The sequence below is a fragment of the Dendrobium catenatum genome, unplaced genomic scaffold, assembly GCF_001605985.2.
Source record: "Dendrobium catenatum unplaced genomic scaffold, ASM160598v2 fragScaff_scaffold_171, whole genome shotgun sequence".
NCBI classification, from domain to species: Eukaryota; Viridiplantae; Streptophyta; class Magnoliopsida; order Asparagales; family Orchidaceae; genus Dendrobium; species Dendrobium catenatum.
This window is the reverse complement of record NW_021318633.1, coordinates 112652-131557: the sequence shown is the minus strand read 5'-3', so window position 1 is coordinate 131557 and position 18906 is coordinate 112652.

Sequence of the window (18906 nt, the reverse complement as noted above, 5' to 3'; positions counted from 1 at the left end):
TGTCCAATTCTTCCTGTGCTTGTTGTTTTTTTCTTAAAATTTCCTTCAAGTTTTCATTCATTTGATATCTAACATCATGTGGAACCTTCTTGCAAGCAGCTATATTCCCCTTTACACCTGCTAAATGCTGTTTCATTCTATTAATTCCTCCTCCCTTGTATGAAATACCACAATGTAGACATTTAAATTGTTTCTTCCCATCAGATCCTTTAACTTCAGCAAAATGGTTCCAAGCAATATCCATTTTCTCACGCACAGTATAAGTTGATCCTGAAGTCTGATTACTAGGTGCTTCCATTCTAATTTGATTTATTAAATAAAATCACATACAAATAAATAAAAACCATGCAACGTAGAAAACTATAAAGTAGAAAACTACAAAGTAAAAAACTATAAAGTAAAAATAATAATAAAGTTGAAAACTATGCAAGGTAGAAAACAATGCATACCTCAATTCGTCGTAGTAGCAATTTTATATCACTTCAAAGAAAGCACGTTCAGAACCTGGAATATATTTAAGATGATTTCAAATTGAATATGCATTTTAACTATAATACTAAGAAAGACAAAAGTATCCAATCATTAAAGAAAAACTCAATCATTATGATAATAAAACTGGGCTACATGAATCTCAACAATATAAGCATATGTAAGCCAACTTTTATTTCATAATTCCTCCAGCACAAGCTCTAAAAGACAAGTTATCGCAGTAACTTAATTATAACCAGTAGTGCAACACAAATGTGATTGTAAATTCATGTCAATCATAATCAAACTTAACAGTTGCCACTTGCCACTATTTTGGTATAAAAATCATCAACAAGGTAACTCTTACTCAGAAAACATCCTTATTAGTTATTACTTAATGATATCAACTTAAGCAGCTTAGTCTTCTATATAACATAAGATCAACACAACACAAAAAAAAACCTGTCGTAACTTGTAAGTTCTCCCTATATTATGGCTTTTTTCCTAAATGCCTAAACAAAGTTGATTATAATAACTGGCAAAAGTTATTCAATTCAATCTTTATGTCATTGCTCTATCATGACATCGGTAAAAAATTATAAAAAAAAAATATAAAAAAAACTTGTATATATTATAAAAAAAATAAAGATCCATAATCCATTGCAATAGAGATAGTTAAAAGCTTTCACGATCTCCATTGGCAACCAAAATCGTGGATGAACCGTGAACGACATTGGATGAATGTCGGTGGATGAAAGGCATTGGACAAAATTTCAACAGAGATAGTTAAAAGCTTTCACGATCTCCATTGGCAACCAAAATCGTGGATGAACCATGAACGACATTAGATGAACGTCGGTGGATGAACGGCATTGGACAAAAGTTTTAAAAAGTGATTTTGAAAATTAAAAGTGCAAAATTGTTTCACATTTTGTTGTATATTCCATTAATCCCAGTTCCCACAAAAACCTAAGCAGTATGCTTAAAAATTAAAATATATGGAAAAGGAAAACAGGTCAGCGGTCGTCGGCCTACTACCGAATGCAAGGAGAAGGAGAAGCGGGTGAAGAACTTATAGTGGGTTGGAAAAGAGAATCCCTGGTCGGCGAAAGAAATGAACAACGAACGACGCCGTTCGTGAAAGGGGAGCGAGCAGACGAACGACGAAACGAGGCCGAACGAACAAAATAGCGAATATGTGAATATTAGGGTTTTTTGTTTTGTATCAGCTTTGTCTCATATTAACCGTAGGATTAGATCCAATGGCTCAGAAAAAAATTTGCCCGAACCGTCTGGTTATCCGAAACCGGAGCCTGTTTTCCGGTTCGACGGTCGGACCGGCGATTCAAACGGTCTAACGCCGTTTCGAGGCAAAAACGGTTCTCAAGCGAAGCATAACCGGCCGACCGGCCGGTTCGCAGTTCAACCGGTTGAATCGGCCGGTCCGATCCTGTCCGGTTTTAAAAGCCTTGCTTTTAGCATCAAATAAAAAATAAGTATAACAAGTGCATTGTTATGATAAATAACACCCTAACAATGGGCTTAATATTCAAAATTGATCATTATAAACCTTTGTTTTAATAGAATTTATCTAAAACTCATTTTCCTCCGACAACAACATCAAGCTTTTATTCTACTATGTAGGATCAGCTAAATGATTTTTTTCTTCATTATGTCCTATTAAGAGTTAAGTTTTCTTTTAAATCTAATAATATCGTACTTATTATTATGAAGATTTTGATTATAATATTTCTATATTTCACCAGATAAAATAGATGTTATTAAATTTTATATTACTTTTCTAAATAAAAGTATTTTTATTTAAGCATACTATTAATATAAGCATTGTAAATGAATATATACACGTGGTTGAATAATAACTTATTGCTATTACTATTAAAAAAAAGTGATATTTATATGTGTGAAAAGTAAGTAAAATGTTAGTTTCATTAATTTTGTCTAGAGATTGATTGCCTTGTACTGGATGGTGGATTGATAAACTTTCCTTTAAATATATATTTTTTGATATTATCCTTGATTGATTCACGTGATACTGAATGAGGATTATAAAGAGTTATTACTATGCCAACGGGTAAAAGAGTGATCACTCTATTTACTAAGCCAACTGTTATTGATTATGGATTGTTGATATTGAAAACATCACTTAAGTTAAGACTTCTTACTTGATTAATATGATTACTGAAATGTGTGTTAATGATTCATTATTATTATACGGCTTACTGTATATTGATTTATTATCCTTGTATGGATTTACTGATATCGATACAGATACCAATATTGTTTCCAACGACACCATTTACTAATTTATTGTACTACACTGATATTATTATCAATACTAATACTAATGCAACTGTCACGACCCAACCCGACCGGAACGAATCCCGCTCGCATCGAGTCGCGACGGAACTTGAAATCCAGGATCTAGTTTTGGGACTTGCTTCAGAACTTTCTTCCAAATGTAAAAACAAACAGAAACACGGAGCTGCTATAAACTTCCAAATGTACAGAACAATTCATCTATATTTCTCTCCTCAAAATAATCATGTACAATACAGTTCATGGCTTACAGACAGAAAGATCATAATAAAAAAGCCATGACTGTACAAAAATCAAAAGTGCAAAAATACCTAATCATATATCAGACACTGAACTTCTAGTCCAAGACTTCCTTCCCTTTCCCAGAACCTGAAAACCACGCAGAAAATAAGGATGAGCTAACACCTCAGCAAGACTACTCTCACCAATCCAAATCTTCAGAAATACACATCAAAAAGTACATCATAAGCAGATATTCAAATAGTCGTACAAAATTCAGATAATCGTACAGAAATCGCATAAGCAATAGAATACAAATACTTGATCAAACAGAAATCAAACCACTGATACAGAAAACTCAATGCACTTCATATATATTAACGTTCACAGAACATATAGAATCATACAGAACAACAAAAATCGTACATATCAAACAGAATAGTACAAAACAAATATCAAATCAGATAAAATCACATTTCAACATCTGAACACATATCAGTCTTCAGATTCCCGGACCCTGACAGAATCTCTACGGATTCTGGCACCTTATGCCTCCCTTCCCTGACACTGACAGAATCTCAGATTCTAGCCCCTTATATCTCCCTTTGTGCTTATAGCACCAAAACAGAACAGATATACGAAATTTTCAGAACAGATTCAGAACATAACTTATTTTCAGATTCTCAAATTTCTCTGACCCAGACAACGAAATCACGAGGGATTCCGGCCCCTTATAACTCCCTTCTAATATCACAGCACATCAAAACATTCAAACCAGAAAATCAGAGTACGTCAGAAAATCGTCAGCGACATAACGGCATTATACGAAATTTACACAGAATTCACAGATTCGAAAATTTACCAAATTATCACAGAATATACACAACAGCATTATAAGACTTTCATTGTACTGAAGCAACATTTTTCAACATCCTGAAAATTCACAATTCAATCAAAACGCCATAGAATTCAAAATACCAGGTAAAAATATTCTAGAAAATACTCAAAACGTGCACAATTATCACCTCATAAACATACCAAAAGTTATGCGGTAAAAGTTTCGTCAGTGCGAAATAAAACCAAATATTCGCTAATGAAAATGAAATTCAAAACAGAAAAGTCTTTCAAAACCTCATTTCTGAAAATTGAGAAAGGCGGAATGTGCCTTACCTCGAGTCGGTCAACTTTCTTAACTGCAGCTACGGACAGAAGTCGTCCAAAAATTACTTTCCTTCGAATTTCTCTCTCCTGAGCTTTTCTCTCTCTTCAAAAAGATATCGTTACCATATAAGCCCATGCAGATCGTCCTGGACAATCCCAAATCGTCCCGGGACGATTTGCTCTCGGGAGGCATTTTCGTCCAAACGAACCCCAGTTCGTCCTGGGATGAACTTCTCTGCCATAATTTTTTTCACAACCTGTACTGATCGTCCCGGGACGATCCAACTTCGTCCTGGACGATCCTAGAAGGAAAACAGCATTTACAATCTCCCCAACATCAGAAAAATGTCGTCCTCGACATTTCCAAAATAAAACTTAGTCAGAACAGATGCGGATATGACTGTTGTCTCATATCCGACTCTTTCTCTCAAGTAGCTTCTCGTGTTGTTCTATGCTTCCACTGAATTTCAACCATCGAAATCTGTTTGTTTCTTAATTTACGCACATTATAAGCCAAAATATGTACAGGCTCTTCCTTATACTGCAGATTCTCCCGAATCTCCACATCATCAATAAAAAAGTTTCTTTTCAGAGTCAGAGATCCACTTTCTTAAAGAAGATACGTGAAACACATTATGTACGTCAGACATTTGTTCTGGCAATAACAATCTATAAGCAGAATTTCCAATCCTTTTAATGATCTCAAAAGGTCCGACATACCTTGGACTGAGTTTGCTCACTCTTCCAAACCTGCTAACACCTTTCATCAAACTGATTTTGACATACACAAAGTCACCAACCTGAAATTCAACAAACCTGTGCTTCTGATTGTAATACTTTTGTTGTCGATCTTGTGCAGCTTTCAATCTTTCCTTAATCAGATTGATTTTCAGAACAGTTTCATTCACAAAAGTTGCACCTATTTCTTGTCTATCTCCCACTTCAGTCAGAGTCAAAGGGTATCTACACTTTCGGCCATACAGAGCTTCGTAAGGTGCCATACCAATACTAGATTGAAAACTGTTATTATAAGCAAATTCTATCAAAGGAATGTGATCCTCCAAACTACCTCCAAAATTCAGAACACATAGCCTCATAAGATCTTCCAGTACCTGAATAGTCCTTTCAGACTGTCCATCAGTCTGCGGATGAAAAGCCGTACTGAAATATAACTTCGTACCCAAGCCTTGCTGAATACCCTTCCAAAGTCTGGAAGTGAATCGTCCATCTCGATCAGATACAATCACTTTAGGCAGACTATGTAATCTGACAATTTCTTTAACATATATTTGAGCTAACTTGTCTACCGGATCCGTCTGTACGATCCAAAAAAATGTGCAGACTTTGTCAATCGATCTATAATTACCCAAATGGCATCATGTCCTTGCCTTTATCGAGGAAAACCCATAGCAAAATCCATCATTACCTCCTCCCACTTTCACTCAGGGATAGGCACTGACTGTAAAAGACCTCCTGGTCGCTGATGCTCTACCTTCACTAACTGACATGTTTCGCATTTCGAAACAAACTCCGATACATCCTTTTTCATTCCAGGCCACCAAAATAAACTCTTCATATCTCCGTACATCTTACCACTTCCTGGATGAATGGTATAGCCTAAATAATGAGATTCGTGCAGAATTTTCTTCCTCAGATCTCCAAACACAAGAATCCACAGCCTGCTCTTACAAAATATGATACCATAATCAAAAATTCGTAGTTCAGGTTTCTTACCAGATTCAATCTGAACAATCTGAACAATCAGCTTCACATATTCAGAGTCTGATTTCTGAGCATCCTGAATCCTCTCTTTCAAAGAAGACTGAATATCCATCTGAGTCAACACACCATAATCCAGACTAGTAGAGGAAATCACCTCTAACTGTAGTCTTTCCATCTCTCGTATCAGATACGCATCAGAAGTAAGGTGAATACCTGATAATCTAGAAGGCTTCCTGCTCAGAGCGTCCGCTACCACATTAGCCTTACCAGCTGATACTGAATCGTCAGATCATAATCCTTGATCAACTCAAGTCATCTTCTTTGCCTCAAATACAGATCCTTCTGAGTGAAAATGTAGTTCAAACTCTTATGATTTGTAAAGATCTCACATCTGACTCCAAACAAGTAGTGACGTCAAATCTTCAAAGCAAATATAACTGCAGCCAATTCCAAATCATGTGTCAGGTAATTCTTTTCATGTGGTTTCAATTATCGTGAGGCATAAGAAATTACCTGACCTTACTGCATCAGGACACAACCCAAACCTTTCAGTGAAGCATCACTGAATACGTGAAATTCTTTCGTACCTGACGGAAGTGCTAATACCTGAGCAGATGTCAAATAATCTTTCAATCGCTGAAAACTAGCTTCACACTCTGGTGTCCAAACAAAAGCTACTGACTTCTGAGTCAGTCTCGTTAGAGGTGCAAAAATCTGGGAAAATTCCTTCACAAACTTCCTATAATAACCAGCCATGCCCAAGAAACTACGTACCTCAAATACCGTAGTAGGCCTTGGCCAAGTAGCAACAGCTTGAACTTTCTGGGGATCCACAGAAATACATTCGCCGCTCACTATATGCCCCAGAAAAGAAATGCTCTTCAGCCAGAATTCACACTTGGAGAACTTAACATATAACTGATGCTACCTCAAAGTCTCCAACACAATCCTCAAATGTCTGGCATTGTCTTCTTCAGAAGCAGAATATACCAGAATATCGTCGATAAAGACGATCACAAACTGATCCAGATACTCCTTGAACACTATGTTCATCAAATCCATAAAAACAACAGGTGCATTGGTTACCCCATAAGTAAGACATAACCAAAAACTCGTAGTACCCATACCGAGTATTGAAAGCTGTCTTCATCACATCAGCTTTATTTACCTTCACTTAATAGTATCCAGATGTCAAATCAATCTTAGAGAATACAGAAGATCCAACTAGCTGGTCAAACAAGTCATCAATTCGTGACAACGAATACTTATTCTTAATTGTGACTTTATTCAGATCTCTGTAGTCAACACACATGCGCATTGTCCCGTCCTTCTTTTTTACAAACAGAACAGGTGCTCCCCAAGGAGAAATACTAGGATGAATAAATCCTCTATCAACCAACTCCTGAAGCTGAACTTTTAATTCTAAAAGTTCCTTCGGTGCCATCCTATACGGAGCTTTCGATATTGGAGCTATACCAGGAAACACATCAATACAGAACCCAACATCTCTATCTAGAGGCAAACCAACCAACTCTTTAGGAAATACATCTGAAAACTCTCGTACCACTGGAATATCAGAAACAGAACCCGCATCCATGTTCATATCCCGTATTGAGGCCAAAAATACCATACAACCCTTCTTCCGCATTCTTTTAACTTCCAAAATAGAAATCAAACAGGAGAGAATGTCTCTTAATCCTTGGAATACACATCTCTCACCCTCCATAAGCAAGCTCACTTGCTTCTTCAAACAGTCAATCTGAGCCTCATACAGACTCAGCCAATTCATGCCCAAAATCACATCATACGAAGAAATCGGCAATAAAATTAAACTCGACTTCCATTTCTTGCCAGAAATTTTAATCTCACAAAAACAAAACTTACAAGCAATCAAATTATTTTCAGCCGGGAAAAAAACAGAAAGTTAAATCGGTAGCAAAATAGAATCTAGATGCAAAGCATCAAAACAACACTCGGACAAAAAAGAGTGACTGGCTCCAGAATTAAACAAAACACGACAGGGATGTTTAGAAATATAAATCGTACTTGTCACCACATCCGGAGCATCACGAGCCTCTTGCTGATTCAAATTATATACACGTGGCTGAACTGGAATTGGAGCTACAAAACTATTAGGCTCCCTCTGAGCACCACTAGATGGTCTCCTTGCCACAGAACCTGATCCACCAGGTCTACCAGAGGATCCCTCAGAAACAGTATGTGGAGGAACTGTCCTCGGCCTTCCTGCTGATCTGGCAAAATTATCAGATCTGGACTCAGATCGTCGATCAAATCCATCCTGTTGACACTCAGCAATCCGATGTCCTGGCTGACCACATCTAAAACAGTGACCAGTCGTCCTGTAGCACTGGCCAAAATGTCGTCGTCCACAAGTTTGGCACACAGGTGCACCACTGACTGACCCAAAACTGGTCACACTGCTACTACCAGAAACTGTAGTGGACACAGACTGTCCACTCCTGGAATCTCCAGAAGCAAATCTCTTCTTGCCAAATCTAGAAAAACCACTACCAGAAGTATCGCCATTGAATCTCTTCCTACTAGCAGTCCACCGCTGCTGAGTAGCCATCAGATCGTTCTCTATCAAACGAGCTCTCTCAACAAGCTCGGAGAAATTAGAAATATGAAATGGTAACAGGGGCTGCCTCAGACTATCTCGTAGTCCCCTTAGAAATCTATAACACTTCTCATGAGAAGTACTCACCAACTATGGAGCATATCGTGCCAAAGTAGTAAACTCTGCCTCATACTGCATAACTGTCCTGCTCCCCTGAACCAACCTCAGAAAAGTCTCCTGCATCTGCTATCTAGCAGGAGGTACAAACCACGATCGAAAGACTTCAGAAAATTCTTCCCAAGTAATCAGAGAATTCAGCTTACCTTGGAATTTTTCTTCCTGCTGGCTCGTCCACCAGCGCTCAGCTTCATCATCTAACAGAAAAACAACTAACGGTACCTTCCTGTCTGAAGGACACTGCATACCGTCAAAAATCTTTTCCAGCCTCCTTAACCACTCCTCAGCTACTCTAGGCTCAACAATGCCCTCAAATCTCGGAGGCTTTAATCTCGGAAACATCTGCAAATGTCTATCCACATTCTCAGATCGAACAGTAGAGACTCTATTCTGAGTCTCACTCATCATCTGAGCAACCAACATAGCAAACTGAGAGACCGTATCAGAACCAACCACTAAGGTAGAACTGTTCACAGGAGCTACCTGACTAGCACTCTGCCCATCAGTCATATCTGGGTCTGGCAGATCCATAATCACATAGAAAACTAGGCATATAAAAGAACACAATAAAAATCCAGACAAACCAGAACTACCCCGACAGACTTACAGATCAATTCCTATAACTCTGTCTTACAATCCAAGTTCCAAAACTAGCGCTCTGAAACCACTAAAGTTTGTCACGACCCAACCCGACCGGAACGAATCCCGCTCGCATCGAGTCGCGACGGAACTTGAAATCCAGGATCTAGTTTTGGGACTTGCTTCAGAACTTTCTTCCAAATGTAAAAACAAACAAAACACAGAGCTGTTATAAACTTCTAAATGTATAGAACAATTCATCTATATTTCTCTCATCAAAATAATCATATACAATACAGTTCATGGCTTACAGACAGAAAGAACATAACAGAAAAGCCATGACTGTACAAAAATCAAAAGTGCAAAAATATCTAATCACAGATCAGACACTGAACTTCTAGTCCAAGACTTCCTTCCCTTTTCCAGAACCTGAAAACCACGCAGAAAACAAGAATGAGCTAACAGCTCAGCAAGACTACACTGACCAATCCAAATCTCCAGAAATTCATATCAGAAAGTACATCAGAAGCAGATATTCAAATAGTCGTACAAAATTCAGATAATCGTACAGAAATCGCATAAGCAACAGAATACAGATACTTGATCAAACAGAAATCAAACCACTGATACAGAAAATTGAATGCACTTCATATATATTCACGTTCACAAAACATACAGAATCATACAGAACAACAGAAATCATACATATCAAACAGAATAGTACAAAATAGATATCAAATCAGATAAAATCACATTTCAACATCTGAACACATATCAGTCTTCAGATTCCAGGACCCTAACAGAATCTCTACGAATTCTGGCCCATTATACCTCCCTTCCCTGACACTGACAGAATCTCGGATTCTGGCCCTTTATATCTCCCTTTGTGCTTATAGCACCAGAATAGAACATATATGCAAATTTTCAGAATAGATTCAGAACAGAACTTATTTTCAGATTCTCATATTTCTCGGACCCAGACAACGGAATCACGAGGGATTCCGGCCCCTTATAACTCCCTTCTAATATCATAGCACATCAAAACATTCAAATCAGAAAATTAGAGTACGTGAGAAAATCGTCAGCGGTATAATGGCAGTATACGGAATTTACACAGAATTCACATATTCAAAAATTTACCAAATTATCACAGAATATACACAACAGCATTATAAGACTTTCATTGTACTGAAGCAATATTTTTAAACATCCTAATAATTTGCAATTCAATCAAAACGCCACAGAAATCAAAATACCAGGTAAAAATATTCCAAAAAATAGTCAAAACGTGCATAATTATCACCTCAGAAACATACCAAAAGTTACGCGGTAAAACTTTCGTCAGTGCGAAATAAAACAAAATATTCGCTAACGAAAATGAAATTCAAAACAGAAAAGTCGTCAAAACCTCGTTTTTAAAAATTGAGAAAGGCGGAATGTGCCTTACCTCGAGTCGATCAACTTTCTCAACTGCAGCTACGGACGAAAACAGACAGAAGTCGCCCAAAAATCAATTTTTATTCTTTTTCCTTTGAATTTCTCTCTCCTGGGCTTTTCTCTCTCTTCAAAAAGATCTCGTTTACATATAAGCCCATGCAGATCGTCCTGGACGATCCCAAATCGTCCTGGGACGATTTGCTCTCGTGAGGCATTTTCGTCCAGACGAACCCCAATTCATCCTGGAACGAACTTCTCTGCCAGAATTTTCTTCATAACCTGTACCAATCGTCCCAGGACGATCCAACTTCATCCTGGACGATCCTGGAAGGAAAACAGCATTTACAGCAACTACTGGTATATTGTTACTATTGTTACTAATATTATTAATTCACTATATTATTTAATAATTGACTGATTATGTGATGTATTGAGCATGTGATTACAATACTGCACTGATACTGATATAGAATATGATTATTGTTATTAGTTTACTACATTTATATTACTACTCCATGTTCATTGCAAGTAGGATTTGATGACTTTACTATTTAGCTCATTATATATAATGTATATGATTTCAGGTCAAGATAAAGGATCAGGAGTGTAATGGTGATCAGGTTTCTCCATGTTTACTATTAGTCATTTCTTTTTGTCTATAGTTATTCTTTTGTACTCATGACTAAAAGGAAACAATGTATTTATATGAATCATTAGTATTGTATATGATTTTGGAGAAATAAATAAAATAATGCATATGGATGTTTTGATCAATAGAATTTATTTAGCTGATGTTTGATCTTATTACTGATAAGTGAAATTAAATAACTTTGATTATTGTTTAATAAAAGATAAAAGAAAGAGTTCTTCCAAAGTAGATTCTAAGATGTCACACTGTAATTTCTTAGTCAAGTAGAAAGTAATATTTCATAACTCTTTCCCCTACGGAAATCGAATATACTGTAGGAAGTTGTGTTGTTTAAGTCCTTTGTTTGAAGCAAGAACTTCTTGATTTTGAACTACCCATAGAAATCATCCTTATAATATGTGATAACACGAGTGCGATCTATATCACTATAAATTTTATTCATCACTCTTTGACTAAACATATTGACATTAAATATCACTTTATTAGGGATCATATAGCCAAAAAAAATGTAGAGATACAACATGCAGACACAGAAAATCAGTTAGCATATATTTTTACTAAACCCCTGAATTTTGATAAATTCAATGCACTTAGGACTAAATTGGGTTTTATAGATAAAAGTACTTAAGAAATTGGGGTCACTTCATGCATTGCCTATTGTTGTGTCTTTGTGATAATTTGTGTTTGTGTATTAGTGATTTTGTTTGCATGTATTAAGGTTTTTGAATGTTATTGTGTCTTAATAATATTTTTGTTTTATTTACTATTTTGTTCTCTCTTTATAATTTTGTCAAAATTTTTGTGCATGAACTTGTGAAATTGTTTTTTATTATTCCGCATGCAACCATAAAACTCACTGCATATCGTATTGTACGATATACACATCTTACTAAATGATACATGTAGGATCTAACCATTAGAGACAAATAATTGTCAGAATAAATGCTCAAGAAGGTCAATTATTATGATCATACTGTATGAATTACTCATCATGCAATATGATATATATGATCAACTAATCATACCGATAACTCTTCAGAACGATTGAAATTACACAGGTAGAACTGGATGATCACGAATCACACTAAATGATCATCGATATTATTAGATGATCTCAATAGTATTATACGATTTGACCTTGAATATACATTTTTATGAGACATTTTGGATTTGCTTGATTGGACAATACGATCCACCAATCATACCGTATGATTTACTTGAGCCTATAAATAAGAGGGTTATTCCTACATTTTCCATCACGCCTTCAACAAGATCCCGTCGCACTAACCTACACTCTCTTCCCTTCTTTCCCACAGCTCACAAATGAGGTAGATTAGGTCTCCACCGTAAGGGGGACAATAGGTTCCAAAGTGAGGAAGACAAGGCAGCATATAAAAGATAAAGGAGCACTTCCATTATTGATTCCAAAGTGCTCAATCAAAAAATCTTATCCTATCAGATACTTGAGCTATTCGCTGCTACCACCCGTGAATTTTTTATTTGTCTAGCTTTTCCTTACCACACTAAACTCCTACTTGAATTCTTTTCTAATCATTGCATCATTGTTGATTGCCCAACCATACAATCATATGTGTGCTAGTGACAAGTCAATATGACAACTGACGACTTGCATTAGTATCTCTAATTATCCAACACTCCCACATGATCATGCACAAGCCTTAGAATGCAATTGGAGCATTGTTAACACCGTCATTAGGAACTCCCCCTTACAATCAACATCAACCCCTAATGAGTATCATGGAATTGAATGGGTTTATTGTTTAACAATTTATTTGATAAAATGTTATCTTGAAAGCTGATGATCATATGAATATCACTCTATTGCTCTCTACAGTCACCTACTTTTGTATGATTGGCACGCCATTTCAACAAATATGATCATTAGATATATAGACAGCCAAACCACCATTAGGAACCCTAGAGCCCACAAAAAATAAAGCATAGTCCCATAACACTTCATTGCATATGTTCACCTATAATGCACCACCAGACCACCAGCACATCTTCTTCACAAATAATTCCTTCCATATTATATATATTAACAGACATAGGGTGGTGGTCACATCTGACTCCAAGGAAGAAGCAGTAACAAGGGAGCACCAGTAAAGCCTCCTCCCACCCTTGCTTAACATTACCCTTAGGATGCTTGGATTAAGCACTTTGCATGTTTGGAACTCAAAGTCAACACCCACAATGAGAAGTCCACACATTGATGGCTGGAGTCTACCACACACTGGGAGTAGATGCAACAGCAGCACAAGGTCGACCATACATGGTTTAAGGATCTATTTGCCTCCCTACAGCGCTACATTTCTCCGCTACCTAATCAAAGCTCTTTTGATGAGTAGCATATTTTTGTTCGTATTTTGTTTTAGTGTATCATGCTTTTAGTCTTTCTTTTGCATTGTAGCCCTAAATTTAGTTTTTTTTTTTTTTTTTTTTTTTTTTTTTTTTTTTTTTTTTTTTTTTTTTTTTTTGTGGTGTAAAAATAAGGAGTAGAAAACCATGTTGGTTGTATCCATTTTTTTATGACTGTTTTTTTCATTTCTTTATGTGTGCTATATTGCATTATGTTAAGAAAACATGTTTAAAAAAATATTAAAATTAAAAATCAAATATTTTACTCTTTTTTTTTTAAGAAGCCAATTAGTGATGGGGAGAACTTAATGGGCAAAAATTAAATTTTAACAAACAATATTTGTCATTCTAAAAAAGGAAGAGATTGTTGAAATATGGGAGTCTAACCTTATGTTTTGATGAATACAAACATTATTGGATAATCATTTACTTATTCTTGCTTTATAAATTACATGTTTTTCTTATGTGTCACTAACAATTTTAGGTATAACATACATTGAGCAGCATTGAAGAATCAAGGCTCAAGACAGTGCAACACCAAGGTCTAAGTCAATCTGTATTTGAAAAAGTCTATACTTTTATTTTTCTTGAATTGTTTTCTATATTAGGTGCATATTTGCTAAAAAATCGCGCACACAAATAGTAAGGGAGAGTTAAATTTTGAGCAATTGAATTATTTTATCTAATCATATTATATGATACAAATATTACTATACGAGCTACTTAATACAAAAATTAATTCAAATATTTAATTAAATCATATTAATTAAATTAGGTTATTATTAATCGTACTGAATGACCTAGAATTGTATAAGATGATTATATATTTTGATAAAATCCTACCATCAAATCTATATTATCTAAATTAGGTTATTGAATCAATCATACTGTATGAATCCTTACGTAAGATACGACTATTAATTAAAATTGTCTAATTTTATTCTATAGATTAAGGAATAGAATTAGGATCTAATCATTATTAGTGATCATACTACACAATATAAATATCACATAATCCAATTCACCCGAGAGCTCAATAGATGAACATTGGTTCATTCTAGACAATTTGTGATTTGATATAACTAATCATATTGGATGACTATGAATCATACAGGATGATCTTCGATGGAATTTAACTAATCGTATTGTACAATTTGTGAATCATATTGTACGATCACAAGCTAAAACTTGAAAATTAGGGTTTTCAGAGCCCACTTTATAAACTCATCTAATGTCTGGAGGGAAAAGGTCTTGAGTAGCGAAATACTTTTTTTATCAAAGAGAGCTTAGGAGAAAGAGAGATGAGGTGAGGTTAAGCGAGGGAGTTTACCTTGATAGAGTCAAGAGGTGTGAGGGAATTCACATGATTACAATAGCTAACCTACACCGTGGGTCCTATTATATTTTGGTGGAGCTTTGCGAGAGGAGGTTTATGAAGAAAAGTCTTTTGGGCAAAAGAATTGCCAACCAAGAAGGCTAGGGATCAGCATCTCCATCAAGCTTGGGGGAGAAAGCAAGGATCATCATCACCGTCGGAGCGAGGTGCTAAAGGAGGGACGACATTTTCGTCAGGCCAAGAGGTGGAAAATGGGAGATTCTTCGGAGTATGTAAAAGTCATTATCTACCTACTAAGAGAGAAGGGTTTCTCCACCTAGATGAGTGCCAAAGGAGTTTGAGTTCATGCAATAACCAAAGAGGATGCCCTTTGGTAAATGAATGTAAGTAGATTTTAACCAAACCATTATAAATATGGTTTGCAAGCTCTTTTACTTTCTTGTAATTATTTTTTGTACTATGATATATCTTTCACTATGATTTACCTTTCAGATTTGTGTGTTCGTTTCTGCATAAAAGACAGAATCGAGAGGAGAATCGAGCATGTAAGAGGCGAGCGGGACTTCTTTGTCTTCCAGCCTGAAGCCAGCGGAATCGAGAGAGAGAGTCGAGTGTCCAATCCCCCCTGTGGCTGAATTTTCCACACTGAGAGTAGGAGCCAATTCTTGCAATGCCCAAAGTTGATTAAGTGGAAGAGGAGCATCACACATGCCTCGAAGCAGATCGAGCAACATACAACCACTTGGGCCTCTCGTGCGTGCTACCAATGCAGAAATGAGAACTTCATTTTAATATCAAGAATATTTCTTAATTATATATTTTACTTTTTTTGCAAGTTCATGAGAATTTGCTTTTATTAATCAATTCCTTGGAGTTGTCAAAATGTGATATATATTAAGTGATTAATAATATGAAGTATATCATATAGTCAAATTTCTGTCTCAATTTTCTCCTATTGAATAAAAATACTATGCTGAAGTGAAACAGTATATTATATGATATACTAATACTGAAAGTACATGAAATAACAATAAAATCATAACTGCCTTGAAATTACCACCTTACAATAATTCTAAGGGTGAGTTCTAACAGCTTTCAAGATATTTTATTTTTCAAATCACAACCACACTGTTTAGCTTACAACTTTCTTAATACTATTGCTGATTTTCAAAAAAAAATATTTTTTATAACCAAATTTATTAATATGTGGAAGTTACTTTTCAAAAGAAAATATTTATAATACTCACAATAATTTAAAAAAAAAAATTTACTTTTCCTACTGATCAGTTTCAAATTTACCTTTATAAAAAGTTGTAAAAGCTCAAATGGACTCCAAAGCACTGCCAACATATGGGACAACAGTGGTCCAGTAGAGACGAATTTATAAACCCACAAGATATCTCATAGACCCGTTAGGTATTCCAGGTGCAGAAAAACCTAACAATCCACTGGATGAAATTACTATGGGTATTATCAAATTAATTCCCTTTTAAGAAAAATCAAACAAAAGTCTTCTTCTAACTATCAAACTATTGATAAATATATTTATAAAAAGCTAATTCTTGTCATGAAAATTTCAAAGAAGAAAAAATTATATATTTAAGAATTTTCTAAGCTAAACTATTGGTCAATATGGGTTTTAAACTCTTTGAATTTGCATTGAGATGAGTACAACACAGCTTTTTTTTCCTTTCTATAAAGTAACAATAAAAATATAACAAAATAGAACCGTGATAGTTCTCTATAAAGCAAAACTATAAAAAAGCAAACCCAAATGATTTGCAAGTTCTTTTCAAGAGTATTTTATTCAGTAGTTGAAATATAATTGTATTAGATAGATTATGTTAGGTGAAATATCAAGTTCTCCAAAGTTTAAGAAAACATTGGTTCATTTCTCCTATAAGTGAATGTTTACTAAGTTCTTGGAAAGTAATAGTAGTGTTTGGATTGAACTAGCATGTGAAAATAGTGTAAGGATAAGGGCTTCTCCATCAAGAGAGATTTTAGGCTTGTTATTGCAAGTTCAAGGATAGATAGAACCTAGTTCAGATGTTGGCTAGGTGAAACTTAACCCAATTGAGATGATGGAAGCTTTAAAAAATATGTACTATAGTGGCTCTTTAGATCTATGTTCCTTGTAATTTATTTATTTGCTTGCCTATGCTTGAATGATTTATGGTGATTCAAGTGTTTATCATTCCAAGTGCTAATATTGTAGGAGTGACATTTATATATTAACCTTATAGTGATATACTTTTAATCTTAGCATAATCAATTGTATAATAACTAACTAGTTGTGCACTACTTGTGGTGGCTTTGATATTTTGTGGCATATATTGTTCTAGCTCATGTTTTTGGGTTAATCTATTCATTATAGTTAAATACTCAAATAACTTGCTAAGATCTTAATCTTATACCTTAATCTACTTGTGTGGTGTTTTTGTTGTGCTTTATACAGTTAAATTATTTTCATTTAGTTTAACTATGTGGATTTGAATTGGTATAAATTTATAAGTAAATTGTTTGTGCAAAAAATCAGCAGTAAATCCAAATCCCCCTCCCTTCTTGGCATTTCATATTTCTTACAATTAATATCATAGCAAGCTACTTATGCTAAGGCTTTACATCCTTGATCCTTGCTGGCACTCACACCATGGATTTTGACTATGATCATTATTTAATTACTATTTTTTGATAAATTAAACTTTGACATGTGAAAATATAGATTTTGGGACATACTCATGAAAGAGATCCTAAAATATATTCTCTTTATTTAAATCAAAAGTTATCTAATATCATTGATTTTGCCCCAAATATGATAAGGAGAAAACTCATACATTCTTTTCAATGTGTTTCTATAATAAATGAGCTTACCTATTTTAAATTTGAAAATCGATAAATCTAAGTTAGATGCTCTGACTCTCTTGGGATATTAGGTTTCTCATCATTAAACTTATGATATTATATTATGAAAATCATTGTGTTGTATACATTATTAGAAATTTTATTTTTCATGAATGTACTAAACACATTAAATCAATTGCTACTACATTCAAGATGTGATGTCCAAGGAAAATTTTTTTTCTTCATATTTCCAATTTTGTCAAAACTCTAAATCAGTTGTTTTTTAAAAAGTCAGAACTGAAATATTCGTATTCTCCAACTTAAAAGAAAATGTTGATGCTTTGGCAAGTAATTATATTAAAAGATACAAATATTACATAAGTTTTTTTGTAGATTTTTCACTGGACATTATAGATATTATATTAGGTTATGTACTTTTTAAATCACATTATTAAGGATAGCATTTTTTATTAGTTCATCTTTTATACTTTTACAACTACCTTTTTATAGGCCCAAATATATTCAAAAAATGCACAAATTTTCCTCATCTAACGGCAATAATCATATTAAAATCCTTGTCTAAAATATAGCTAGCTAAGAGATATTTTTCTATTTTTACATAAATAGGCCCAAACAAATTTGGTAAAAAACACAAATTTTCCTAATCTCAAAGCCATAATCATTTTTTTTTTTTAAATCAAGCCAAGAGATTATAAGGTTTTAGACTAGTGAGCATGATTTAAAATTGCGCAATATGAGGCTCGCCTTGAAGCCCACCTTTGCGCAATTCCAGTAAAAAACACCTTGATGCTTATGCCTCGAGTTTTTTTTATGAGGCTTGTGCCTCAACTTCATTGAGGCCCGCCTTGCCTCACTGGCATAAGGCTTACGCCTCACGCTATATATATTAAAACGTACATAAATCTTGAAGTAAATGCCTGACATTGGACTCTATAGGAGAGGAGGAAGGGGAGAGAGCAGTTCATCATAATGATAATTCAAATGAAGAACCCCTTTGTG